Source organism: Equus quagga, chromosome 13 (assembly GCF_021613505.1).
Source record: "Equus quagga isolate Etosha38 chromosome 13, UCLA_HA_Equagga_1.0, whole genome shotgun sequence".
Lineage (NCBI taxonomy): Eukaryota > Metazoa > Chordata > Mammalia > Perissodactyla > Equidae > Equus > Equus quagga.
In genome coordinates, this window is record NC_060279.1 from 87811458 (window position 1) to 87825879 (window position 14422).

The 14422-nt window shown below is 45.1% G+C and overlaps 1 pseudogene; it reads right to left on the reverse strand.

The window, feature by feature from the left end:
• Nucleotides 1-291: 291 nt before the first annotated feature.
• On the reverse strand, nucleotides 292-8558 carry LOC124250327 (myeloid cell surface antigen CD33-like; annotated as a pseudogene).
• Between the last annotated feature and the right edge of the window lie 5864 nt (nucleotides 8559-14422).

Here is a 14422-nt window from a genome sequence, read left to right on the forward strand (position 1 = left end):
AGATTTGTCCATGTAAAAAGACCTACTGCAAGGGATATAGCAGTAAAACTGGCAAAAATGAATGACAAAGAAAGAATACTCAGGGCAGCAAGGCAGAAGAAAATAACCTGCAAAGGAACTCCTATCAGACTTTCAGCAGATTTCTCTGCAGAAACCTTACAAGCTAGGAGAGAATGGAATGACATATTCAAAACTTTAAAAAATAAAAATCTTCAGACAAGAATACTCTATCCAGCAAAAATATGCTTCAGATATGAGGGAGAAGTTAAATCTTTCCCAGACAAACAAAAGCTAAGGGACTTCGTAGCCACAAGAAATCCCCAAGAAGGCCCTCATACCTGAAAAAAGAACAAAAAGGGAGAAAGGGGCCACAAAACACAGAGTAAGGAGACAGATAGAATCAGAATAGGATAGCAAATATTCAAGCATAGCATTAGGCTAAAGGGAAGGAAAATACCAAAAACAAAGACAATCTTGTCATTTTAGCCACAAATTCACAATACAAATTGGAATAAGATATGAGAGTAATAACTTAGGAGGGGAGGAGGAAAGGGACTGAGTCAGTTTAGACTAAATAAATAAGAGGCCATCAGAAAATGGACTATGTTATGCATGAGATTCTGAATACAAACTTCAGGGTAGCCCAAAACTAAAAAGCAGAACAGACACACAAAAAATAAATAAGGAAAAAACTAAGAAGCACAGCATAAGAAACTGCAGAAGCTAACGGGTAGACCAAAACACACAGGACGAGAGACAAAGGAAATTCAGGAAAACCGGAAAACGAGTGACAGAATGACAGCATTAAGCCCTCATACATCAATAATCACCCTCAATGTAAACAGATTGAACTCTCCAATAAAAAGACACAGAGTGGCAAGATGGATTAAAGAACAAGATCCAACAATATGTTGCCTCCAGGAAACACATCTCAGCTCCAATGACAAATTCAGGCTCAGAGTGAAGGGGTGGAAGACGATACTCCAAGCTAATGGCAAAAAAAAAGAAAGCAGGTGTCACAATACTTATATCAGACAAAGTAGATTTCAAGATAAGTGAAGTAAAGAGAGACAAAGAGGGGGCAGTATATAATGACCAAAGGGACACTACATCAAGAAGGAATAAGGCTTATAAATATCTATGCACCCAAGTCAGGAGCACCAAAGTTCATAAAGCAACTATTAACAAACCTAAAATAAGATATCAAAAATAATAGTAGGGGACCTCAACACTGCACTCACATCATTGGACAGATCATCCAGATAGAAAGTCAACAAGAAAACAGTGGAGCTAAACAAAAAGCTAAAACAGTTGGACTTAATAGACATATATAGAACATTTCATCCACAAACAGCAGAATACACATTCTTCTTAAGTGCACACAGAACATTCTCAAGGATGGGTCATATGTTGGGAAACAAGGCAAGCCTCTACAAATTTAAAAAAATTGAACTAATAACAAACATCTTTTCTGATCATAATGCTATAAGGCTAGAAATTAATTACAAGAAAAAAGCTGAGAAAGGCACAAGGATGTGGAGACTAAAGAATATGCTACTGAACAAGCAATGGATCATTGAAGAAATTAAAGGAGAAATAAAAAAATCTGAAGACAAATGAAAATGATAACACGCCATACCAACTCATATGGGATACAGCAAAAGCTGTATTAAGAGGGAAATTCATCGCAATACAGGCATAGCTTAACAAACAAGAAAAATCCCAAATAAGCAATCTCAAATTACACCTAACTGAACTAGAAAAAGAAGAACAAACAAAGCCCAAAGTCAGCAGAAGGAGAGGAATAATAAAAATCAGAGCAGAAATAAATGCCATTGAAACAAAAAAGGAAGTAGAAAGGATCAGTGAAACAAAGAGCTGGTTCTTTGAGAAGATAAATAAAATTGACAAACCCCTAGTCAGACTTAACAAAGAAAAAAAGAGAGAAAGCGCAAATAAACAAAATCAGAAATGAAAGAGGAGAAATAGCAACAGACTCCGCAGAAATACAACGGATTATAAGAGAATACTACGAAAAATTATATGCCAGCAAAATGGATAACCTAGAGGAAATGGATAAATTCTTAGACTCTTATAGCCTCCCAATGCTGAGTCAAGAAGAAACAGACGATCTGAATAGACCAATCACAAGGAAAGAGATTGAAACAGCAATCAAAATCATCCCAAAGAATAAAACCTCAGGACCAGACAGCTTTCCTGAAGAATTCTACCAAACTTTCAGAGAGGACTTAATACCTATCCTTTTCAAGCCATTCCAAAAAATTAGGGAGGATGAAACACGTCCTACCACATTCTACGAGGCTGACATCACTCTGATACCAAAGCCTGACAAGGACAGCACAAAAAAGGAAAACCACAGGCCAATATAGCTGATGAACATAGACGCAAAAATTCTCAATAAAATTTTGGCAAACTGAATTCAGCAATACATCAAAAGGACCATACATCATGGATCAAGTGGGATTCAAACCACGGACACGGGGATGGTTCAACATCCGCAAATCAATCAATGTGATACACCACATCAACAAATTGAGGAATAAAAACCACGTGATCATCTCAATAGATGCAGAGAAAGCATTTGACAAGATCCAACAACATTTATGATAAAAACTCCTAACAAAATGGGGATAGAAGGAAATTACCTTAACATAATAAAGGCCATATATGACAAGCCCACAGCCAACATCATACTCAATGGGCAAAAACTGAGCGCCAACCCCTGAGAACAGGAACAAGACAAGGATGCCCACTATCACCACTCCTATTCAATATAGTACTGGAGGTTTTGGCCAGAGCAATTAGTCAAGAGAAAGGAAGAAAAGGAATCCAAACAGGGAGGGAAGAAGTGAAACTCTCTGTTTGCAGACGACATAATCTTATATATAGAAAACCCCAAAAAATCCATTAGAAAACTAATAGAAATAATTAACTACAGTAAAGTTGCAGGGTACAGAGTCAACTTACAAAAATCAGTTGCTTTTCTATACTCCATTAACGAACTTACAGAAAGAGAACTCAGGAATACAATTCCATTTGCAATCACAACTAAAAGAATAAAGTACCTAGGAATGAATTTAACCAAGGAGGTGAAGGACTTAAACAATGAAAACTATAAGACGTTACTGAGAGAAATTGATAATGCCTTAAAGAGATGGAGAGAGATTCCTTGCTCATGGATTGGAAGAATAAGCATAGTTAAAATGTCCATACTACACAAAGCAATCTACAGATTCAAGGCAATCCCTATCAGAATCCCAATGACATTCTTCACGGAAACAGAGCAAAGAATACTAAAATTCACATGGGGCAATCAAAGTCCCCGAATTGCTAAGGTAATCCTGAGAAAAAAGAACAAAGCTGGAGGTATCACAATCTTTGACTTCAAAATGTACTACAAAGCCATAGTGATCAAAACGGCATGGTACGGGTACAAAAACAGGCACACAGATCAATGGAACAGAACTGAAAGCCCAAAAATACACCCACACACCTACGGACAGCTGATCTTGGACAAAGGTGCCAAGAACATACAATAGAGAAAAGATAGTCTCTTCAATAAATGGTGTTGGGAAAACTAAACAGCCACATGCAAAAGAATGAAGGTAGACCACTATCTCATGCCATACACAAAAATAAACTCAAAATGGATCAAAGACTTGAAGATATGTCCTGAAAGTATAAAACTCCTGGAAGACAACATAGGTAGTACACTCTTTGACATCTAACTAAAAAGGATCTTTTCAAATACCATGTCCTCTCAGACAAGAGGAACAAAAGAAAAAATAAGCAAGTGGGAATTCATCAGACTAAAGAGCTTCTCCAAGGCAAAAGAAACTAGGATCAAAACAAAGAGACAACCCACCAATTGGGAGAAAATATTTGCAAATCATATATCTGACAAGGGGTTAATCTCCATAATATAGAAGGAACTCACACAAATGAACAATAAAAAAAAAAAACAGCCCAATCAAAAAATGGGCAGAGGAGATGAACAGACATTTTTCCAAAGAAGATATAAAGATGGTCAATAAACACATGAAAAGATGTTCAGCATCACTAATCATCAGGGAAATGCAAATCAAAACTGCACTAAGACACCACCTTACACCTGTTAAAATGGCTATAATCACTAAGACTGAAAGTAACAAGTATTGCAGAGCGTGTGGAGAGAAGGGAAGCATCATACGCTGCTGGTGGGAATGCAAACTGGTGCAGCCACTAGGGAAAACAGTATGGAGATTCCTCAAAACACTAAAAATAGAACTACCATACGATCCAGCTATCCTGCTACTGGGTATCTACCAAAACAACTTGAAATCAGCATCCAAAGTAACACCTGCACCCCTATGTTCACTGCAGCATTACTCACAATAGCCAAGACATGGAAGCAACCCAAGTGCCCATCGACTGATGATTGGATAAAGAAGATGTGGTATATATATATATACAATGGAATACTACTCAGCTATAAAAAAGACAAAATCATCCCATTTGGAATAACATGGAAGGACCTAGAGGGAATTATGCTAAGCGAAATAAGCCTGTCTGAGAAAGACAAACACCAGATGATTCCACTCGTATGTGGAGAATAAACAAACACATGGACAAAGAAAACAGTTCAGTGGTTACCAGGGGAATGGGTGGGGGTGAGCACAGGGGGTGAAGGGGAGCACTTATGTGGTGACAGTCAAGAAATAATGTACAACTGAAATCTCACATTGATGTACACCATTATGAACTCAATAATAAATAAATTAAATAAATTAATAATTTTTTTAAAAAAGGGGCCAGCTCAGTGGCACAGCAGTTAAGTGCGCATGTTCCACTTCGGCGGCCCGGGGCTTGAAGGTTTGGATCCCGGGTGTGGACATGGCACTGCTTGGCAAGCCATGCTGTGGTAGGCGTCCCACGTATAAAGTAGAGGAAGATGGGCACGGATGTTAGCTCAGGACCAGTCTTCCTCAGCAAAAAGAGGAGGATTGGCAGCAGATGTTAGCTCAGGGCTAATCTTCCTCAAAAAAAATAATAATAAATGAAATTAAAAAAAAGATTTACTGATACAAGATTTATGGATCCAGCTTCAAACTCTTGTAAAGTGAGAGAAGCCAGACACAAAAACTCACATTTTGTACTAGTCCACTTATATGAAATGTCCAGAATAGGCAAATCCATGGAGTCAGAATGCAGAGTAGGGGTTGCAGGGGCTGGGGGAGGGGAGTACGGAGAGTGGCACGGGCACAGGGCTTCTCCTTGTGGTGATGAAAACATTGATGGATGGAAGTAGATAGAGGTGATGGTTGGACATCATTGTCAATGTACTGAAAACCAACTATTTTACACTTGCAAATGGATCAAATAGTGACTTTAATTTTAGTGAATTTTTCCTCAATAATAAAATAATACATATAAATAAAAACAACTATAGGGAGATACTGATTTTCACCTGCTACTGCCAAAAGTGAAGTTTTTACCCCATACTGGGTTGCTGAAAGCACACTTTCAGTTCTCCGTGTTGGGAATGTAAACTTTTCCGCCCTAGCTGGAGAACAATGTGGCCGTAGGTCTCGATACAGAAAGAACACGTGATCCAGCTCTTTCGCTGTTGGAATTTATCCCACAGACATAACGCACACGTGTGACAGGAGACAGGAGATTGCTGATTGCAGCCTTGCTGTTGGTTGAATAAACTTAACACCATGATTTTCCCATGAACAGAAGATGCAGAATCGGAATCCATCCAAACCACGGAAAACTCCACTGTCAGGGAGAAGAATGGGGACATCTGTGCTGTTAACACCAAAGGACCCTTGAGATCCTGTAGGGGAAGCAGTCAAGGTTGAGAGCAGCTTGCGGACACTGGTCACTTCCCGGGAGGAGACCGGGCATCTGAGGACAGACTCTGCTGTGCATTTTGAAGTTTTGGACAGGTGATTATATTACTTGTTCAAAAATACTTAAATTAATGATTGTTAGGGAAAATAAAAAGTCGAGGATGGAGCAATTGTCCAAAGATTGAAGATGAGGGGCCTTGAGAGGCAGGCTCTGCCATGGGAATGTTGCCCTGTTCTCCTTGTGGAGCCGAGGTGGGGTGAAGTCTGAGGGGAGTGAGGGGCGGATGGGGACAGCTGCTCACAGAGGCCACTGGGGCTGAGGGTGGGAGGGATCACTGGGTTCACCCACAAAGGGCTCTCTGGTCACCGGGGTGAGTCCAGGGTGAGGCAGGGACCCACCCTCCCCTGAGCTGGAAAAGGTCCTGCTCCTTATAGCCCAGGAGGGGGCTCCTTCCTACCTGCGCCATCCCCTAGGCAGACACTGATTGCTGGGTCCTCTGAGGAACTTAGGATGAGAAAAGGGGATTCCCATTGCAGTGAGAGGAAGGGATGGGGGGAGATAAGTTCACCCCCCACTTGAAGCCACAAAAATGCAGGAGGGGCAGAGCTTGTGTCTTCTAGGTCCCCAGCATGGCCTTCCTGCCCCCAACACCTCAGGGACGTGAGTGTCCTGGCCCCAAACTCACAGGTGGTGTTGAGCTGGATGGTCCTTTCCAAGGTCAGACCAGCAGCAGGGAACTTCACCTGACAGGTGAGGTTGGTGCCAAAGTCCTGGGGCCGTGGGGTGAGGGTAAGCACCGAAGAAAGGAGGGTCCTGTGGCCCAGGGAGGTGAGGAAGCCGATGTCCAGGAGAAGAGGAGGGGTGTGCCCTGCTCACAAGCCCAGGGCACAGAGCAGGTCATGTTCCTGGGGCAGCCAGACTCCAGGATTCCCAGGATGAGGATGTGGAGTCTGTGGGTCATGGCTGGTGAGGAGAAGGGGAGACATGGGGATTAGGAGGGAGGGTCCTAGGTGTGGCCCTTAAAGAATCCTCAGACTTTGGTTCAGCTGCTCCCTCTAAGCTCTGACACACTGTAGCCCCACATCCTGTCATGAGCAGGGTCCCACCCCAGCTCTGCCCTGTGTCTGCCAGGTCCTTCCCCGATAGTGTGACCTGGAGCCCACTCCTTACCTGTCACATGCACAGAGAGGGTTAGATTTATAATTCCATTTTGTTCTTTCTGTCTCCACCTGAAAAGTGCATTTCCCATTATCCCTCCTTCTAGTATCTCTGATGTCCAGGGAGCAATTGTAGGGCTGGGGGTCTCCCAAAAGTTGATTGGCCCTGGGTCTCCTCCTGCACTTTATGATCTGGGTTGTTTGTGGCCACAGGAGCATCCTGGCATGGATTTTCCCCTTCCCAGAACCAGTAGCCATGAGCTGGGGTAGAGTCATTCCAGCCCTCCTGGGGATAGAAGACAGTGCAGGGCACTCGGACACACAGACCTTCCTGCACCGTCACTGACTCCTGTACTTGCAGCCCAAATATTTCACTCTGAGCCTAGGACCTTGCAGGGAAAAGATGGGCAGGCAGAGACCTCACCCCACTGACCCCCTCTTCCCTTGGCCCACTCATCTGCCAACAGCAAGGGCAGCAGCAGCAGCATCTCTGAGTTGGAGGGTTCTGGATGTCCATTCTGGGTGTAAAAAGAGAAATAGGTGAGAGGGAGGGGATGCTGTCGGGAGACCCAAGGAAACAGGAGGAGCCCACAACCTTGGTCATTCACAGAAGAGGAACTGCAGGCCAGAGGTTGTCCTCCTCTGCCAGAGCGGGTGGACAGCCCACAGCTCAGACACTTTGAGACGACCCAGAGGGGAGCAGATGAGGATCAGATCCCATGCCCTGCCAAAATCACAGGGATTCCTTCTAGCATGGGGACACGGTGAGTCTCTAACGACCTCCCATCTGAGGTGCTTTTCTGAGCAGTGTTGTCTACACCAGGGAGCAGATCCTACCAGGTGTAGGATTCCTTACAGTCTGTGTGATGCTCTAGGGCCAAGGAAAAGAAGGGGGTCCTAGGTGACGTGCAGGTAGCAGAGAATCATTCATTCATTCATTCATTTGTTCTCCAAACACTTAGTGAGCATCTCTGTGTTGGGGAGGCTGGAGACAAGAAGGGAGTTGACTGACCTGCTCCATGCCCAGGAGATGCTCCCCACCCAGTGGAGTCACTTCCTCCCCAAACACTCAGTCCTGTTGAGCTTCAGAGCTGCAGCCACTGGGGAGTCTGCTGTGTGTCCTGGTAGGATGTTGGTTATTTTCTAAAAATAGGAGTATGGAAAAGTTTTGTTTTTACTTATTGTATGTGGATTCGTGAAATTGCAATGGCATCTTCAAAATTATAACCGTGCAGCATCTTCATGGAAAACTTCAGGGAGAACAGATGTCCTAGGAGCCAGTGCAGAGGAACTTCTTTTCCCTGAATGCTGCTGTTCAGTGTTGTGTGGACTGGAGCGAATTTTCTTAGATCTTTGTCGTAGAGATGAGCATGTCCGGTCGTGAAAACCAACTTCTCACAGTTGTAAGTGTCTCACAAGGTGTAGTATTTCCAGCAAACATGAGTGGAACCTACAACCACAGGTAAAATTTTGGGTTCAGGTCACGCGGTTTTGCATCTCACTCTGTGTCTTGCGGGTCTGGCAAATCCTTGACATCTGCGACATAATCGCATTTGCCGCCATTCATATTATCTTTCAAATACAGTTGGGTCTCGAGAACTGTTCCTTCGACTTTCCTCGCAGAGAGAGATTTTGCACCATCATTTGATCTATGTGGAAGTGAGTCTCCCCTAAGTAAAATAACACCAGTTTTAGGTTGTTAAAAAGAGTAACAATGTAGCAGAAAGTGGAAACCCGATACAATTTCTTTCGCAGTCAAGGAACTTAAATCATGTTCATGGACTGGAAGGTTCTGTGAGTTCTCATTGTTTTTCTTTAACAAACTTTATAATTTACATAATACAAAATGTACTGACTTGAAAGTGACATGTCTGTGGATTTTGACAAATGTATACAACCCAGTTATGACTCCACAATCAGGAGACAGAACGTCTCCACCACCCCGAAAGGATAACCCACAACTACCGCAGCTCATCACCTCCACGTCCACCTCCACCCCAGGCAACCACTGACATACTCTCTGTCTGGATGAATTAATTTTGTCTATTTGAGAATTTCCTAGAAATGCACTCATTTGTCTCTAGATTCTCTCACTCAGCATAAGATTTTTGAAATGGATGAAGTTGCATGTTTCTGTAGCTCACAATGTCTGATTACTAAGTAGCATTTTATTATGTGGATATTCTGTAATCTTTCATTTATTCTCCTATTGATAGACATTTGAGACTTTCACCAGCCTGTCCCTCCCCTCTGCTGTCCACACCGGGAAAGCAGGCACTGCCTGGCCAATCACAGGTTCTAGATGCCCCGGAGGGTCAGTTCCACCAGGTGTGGGACTCAGGAGGGGCCCGTGGGTGAAACCCGAGGTGTGAAAGATGGAAAGGGTCCCCCCATCTCCAGGTAAAGGAAGTGATGATTAATGAGTGATTGAGCACGACAACCACATCTTGCGTGTCTAGTCCTTTCAGGGGAGTGGAGTCAAAGGGACAATGTGACAGACTTTCTCTCTGTCCTTGAGAACGTCTCTAACACCTGAGGAGGCACAGAAACCCCAAGCCCTTCCAGCTCCTGTTGGGACAGTGTGTGATGGTGGAAGTGCAGGCAGGAGCTTGTAGGACACCCGATTGCTCTGTGCAGCCAGAAGGTGAGCTCCCAGGTATAAATGACAGAGTGGACGGGGCCAGGATTCTGGGGGTGTCGCAGGATATAACCCCCACACATGGTCCTGGGGCTTCCTGACCTGCTCACAGCCCCCTGCTTCAGGCACACCTGGTGTTGAATGCACAAGTCAGACCTGAGAGCCGGGCATTTGGAGCAAGATGACAGCACAGCATGGCATTGGGAGGAAGCCTCAGTTTTGGAATCAGGGGTTCTGGCCCTTCTCCCCTCCAAGCTTCAGTTTCCTCATCTGTCACATGGAGGAATCACAATTCTCAGCTCTCGTCTGTGGGAGAATCCAATACGAGAAAAAAGCTCGATGTTTTCTGCAGACATGTCTGGCCCTGCCCATTCCTCAGTGGCCATTCTGAGTTCCACCCTCAGCAAGAAGCTCCTGGTGGTCAGCACTGCCCTGCGGCTTACTCATCTGAGGCCTCCAACGAGGGGGTCGGGGTGGGGGCTCTGCATCCAGATGGCCCCGGGCTTGAGTGTGGCTCCCTCGTGCCCGCTGTGCTGCTTTGGGAAGGGGCTTAAGCACTGTGCATAGTGAGGTGCCCGTGCACACGGGGTGTTACAGCCTGAACTGCGTCACCCTCAAACTTCATATGTGAGGCCCTAATCCCCAGGACCTCGGCACGTGCCTGTCTTTGGAGATGGGGGAGAGGTAATTAAGTTAAATGAGATCGTTACTCTGGGCCATAATCCAGCAGGACTGGTGTCCTTGTTAGAAGAGGAGGTTAGGACACAGACACGCAGAGAGGGAAGACAGTGTAGAGACACAGGGAGGAGAAGGCGTCACCCGAAGCCGAGGAGAGAGGCCTCAGGAGAAAGCGGACCTGCTGAGTCCTTGCTCTCGGCCCTGCAGCCTCCAGAACTGCGCGAGAACGAATGTCTGTTGTTTCAGTCACCCAGTCAGTGGTGTTCTGTTACGGCAACCTGAGCGGATTAATGCAGGGGGTCACCAAGAAGATTCAGTCTGTTCATGCAAGTGAAGTGCTCCAGGCAGCCTGGTCCGGCCCACAGAGGACACAGTCCACGCAGTGGCCAGTGGTCAGTCTGCAGGATGGAACTCTCTGAGGATGGGAGGAGAAAAGGGAAGGGAAAGGTTTGGCAACTGGAGGAAGCTCTGCTGCTCCTCCGTGCACCAGCTCTGGACTCTGCAGGATCTTACTTCACCCCGGCCACACTTCCTCTCCTCTCCTCTCCCCAGGACAGGACAGGCTCCACGGGCCTCTGCTGGGGCTGGTCCCCTTGTTGGCTGAGCCTGTTGCTGCTCCGGCCCCCTGGGTGCCTGTCTCCCTTCTGTTGAGTGGAGTGTCCTGGGGGGCTGGGCTGAGGTGAGGCCGACCCTGGAGGAGCACCAGCTGGGGTCAGGAGTGGGAACAAGAGACACAGTCACAGCCCGGTGTGGTGAGGGCTGACCTGTGGGGAGGACGGGGCTATGGGAGACCGAGGAGGGAGTGAGGAAGTGCCTGGAGGATGGCACAGGTGCACAGAGGGTGGAAGGTGAGCAATGTTGTCTTGAAACTAAGTTTATACGTCCAGAGAGCAGGACCAGAGCCAAAGACGTTGGTGTGAGCAGACGGGGAGTCCCCTGTAGCTCCAGCTGCAGCCCCTGAGGCTCTGCGTCAGCCGGTTCTTCAACCTTCAGCTCCAGGTCCAAGGAAATCAAGCCTGAACTCCTCCAACACCTCTCCTCTTCCTCCTCCTCTTTTGGGGAGGGGGTGGCCACCCTGAGCTGCTTGATGAGCTCTGCAGCTGGCGTTGCTCCTCACTGTCCCCAAAACATCCCCTCCCACTCACTTTCCATTTCCCTTTTCACACACAGAACCATATGTCTCAGAGATGCTGCTGCTACCCCTGCTGTGGGCAGGTGAGTGAGCCAAGGGCAGAGGGGGCCGGTGGGGTGGGGACTCTGTCTGACCATCGATTCCCTGCAGGTTCCTGGGCTCAGAGTGAAATATTCCAGCTGCAACTACAGGAGTCAGTGACGGCGCAGGAGGGTCTGGGGGAGGCGAGTATTGAGAGCGCCTGCAGTATTGAGCACTCACAGATCAATAATCACTCTAAGTGTAAATGGATCGAATTCTCCAATCAAAAGACACAGAGTAGCCGGATGGGTTAAAAACCAACAGCTAACAATATGCTGCCTGCAGGAAACACATCTCAGCTCTAAGGACAAACAGCCTAAGAGTGAAGGGATGGAACACGATACCCCAAGCAAATGGCAAGCAAAAGAAAGCAGGTGTTGCCATATTTGCATCAGAGAAAGCAGACTTCAAGGTGAAAAAGAGAATGAGAGACAAACAGGGGCAGTATATAATGATAAAAGGGACATTCCACCAAGAGGAAATAACACTTATGAATATATATGCTCCTAACACAAAGCACCAAAGACAAAATCATACCATTTGTGGCAACATGGATGGACCTTGAGGGTATTATGTTAAGCGAAATAAGCCAGACACAGAAAGACAAACACTGTATGATTTCACTCATATATGGAAGATAAACAAGCACATGGACAGGAGAACAGATCAGTGGTTAGCAGAGGGGAAGGGAGTGGGTGGAGGGAAAAAGGGGTAAAGGGGTACATATGTATAACAATGGATACAAACTAGATCGCTGGTGGTGAACATGGTGAGGTCTACACAGAAACTGATAAATACTAATGCCCACGTTAAATTTACACAATGTTACAAGCCAATATGATCTCAATTAAAAAAAGGTTGCAACTGTACCTGGGGTGTGTAATGACCATGTATGCTCATGGGAAAATAACTCGTGCTGTGAGGTTTAAGAGAATGAGTGTGTTGGGAAGTGTTCGTATGTGAGGCCAGCAGAAGAAATTATGGGAGATTTAAAAAACCAGATTACAAAGGGGGTAAGTCAGAGGGAGGAAAGAAAATATTGACAAATGCAACCAGTGGTTTACTCGTAAATGTTTAAGTGCCAGCTTACTTAGGGTGGGGGTGGGGGGAGTCCTGACCTGTAACATTTACCAATTTCCCTGGTGTAAATACTCTCACTTTGGCCAATTTCAAGCACCCAGTTTGAGGCCACTGAACCCAGACTTGGGAAAAGATGGACACGATTAGTTCTTGCCAAACACTCAGAGCCAACACCATTACACCACTAAAAGCCACTCAGAAGAAAAAATGTATGTTTTTCCCTGGCAAAATCACCACTTGCTAAGTCAAAATGCCATCAATAGACTGGAAATCAATCATTTCAACTAAAACACAGCTGATGGCCTTCATATGAACAGAGCTTCTTCAAATAATTAAGAAAAAGACAACAAAGAAGTACAAATCATTCTTAAACATAATGCACAAAATAAAATTGCAACTTAAAATGACAGCGAATCCACTTAGGATGTCAGCGAGGTTGCACATCTTCATCAGGGAAGTGGGCACATTGCAGGTGGGCGTACATCAGAACCATCTCTATGCAGTGGGACTTGACAACATCTGTAGAAATTACACACACACCCTTAGATTCAAGACTTTCTCCTCCAGAAAATTATCTGACAGACACAAACACATGTGAGGAATGTTTGTACAAGTTATTCATGACAATATCATTTGTCTGAGCAGAAGACTGGAAATACCATAATTTTTCACCAACGGGGGACCAATTAAATACCTTATAGTATAATAAACTTCCAATTGGAAAACCATGGAGTCATCAGTAAGAATGGAGAAGGTTTCCTATGTATTGATGCAGAAGGATCTCCAAGACAGACTGAGTGTGAGAAAAAGGCAAGTTTCGTTCATAGAATAGAACCAATGTCACTTCCTCAGTTGTAACAAATGTACTAAGGTGATGTCAGATTTTAACAACAAGAGAAGCTGGGTAAAAGATTAAGGAAATTCCCTATACTACGTAAATACAAAATTCTGTATGAAAAGCTTATTAAAAATAATAGTAAAGATACAAAGCAGCATGTATAGTATGACGTGTACATACGACTGTGATTTTTTTTTTAAGATTTTATTTTTACCTTTTCTCCCCAAAGCCCCCTGGCACATAGTTGTATATTTTTAATTGTGGGCCCTTCTAGTTGTGGGATGTGGGATGCCGCCTCAGCGTGGCTTGATGAGTGGTGCTACCTCCGCACCCAGGATCCGAACCAGCAAAACCAGGGGCCGCCTAAGTGGAGCGCACAAACTTAACCACTTGGCCACGGGGCCGGCCCCACGTGTGTGATTTTAAGTGTATATGCATAGGTCATATTTGGGATGATAACCAAGAGGGAGGTACACAGGGTTCTGAATACCGATTTATTCTTACTTAGTTTTGCTAGGGAGTGAATTGCATTTCTACCTAATTCTTATGTCAAAACCCTAACCCCCAGTGTGATGGTATTTGGAGCTATCTGGATGAAGGGCCTTTGGGAGGTGATTGGGGTCAGATGAGGTCATGAGAGTGGGGCCCTCATGATGACATTGGTGCCCTTATAAAAAGAGACACCAGGGGGCTGGCTCTCAGCCCTGTGAGGACACAGCCAGAAGGTAGCTGTTTAGAAGGCAGGAAGAGTGCCCTCACCAGGAACCAAATAGCAGGCACCCTGGTCTTGGACTTCCAACCTCCAGAACTGTGAGAAATAAATTCCTGTTGTATAAACCACACAGTCTGGGGTATTTTGTAATGGCAGCCTGAGCAGACTAAGGCACACTTCATGCTTACTATTTTAAGCACTAGCATTGACATGATCCAGGGAAGCTGGAGGAAGAGGCGGGGTCCAGATC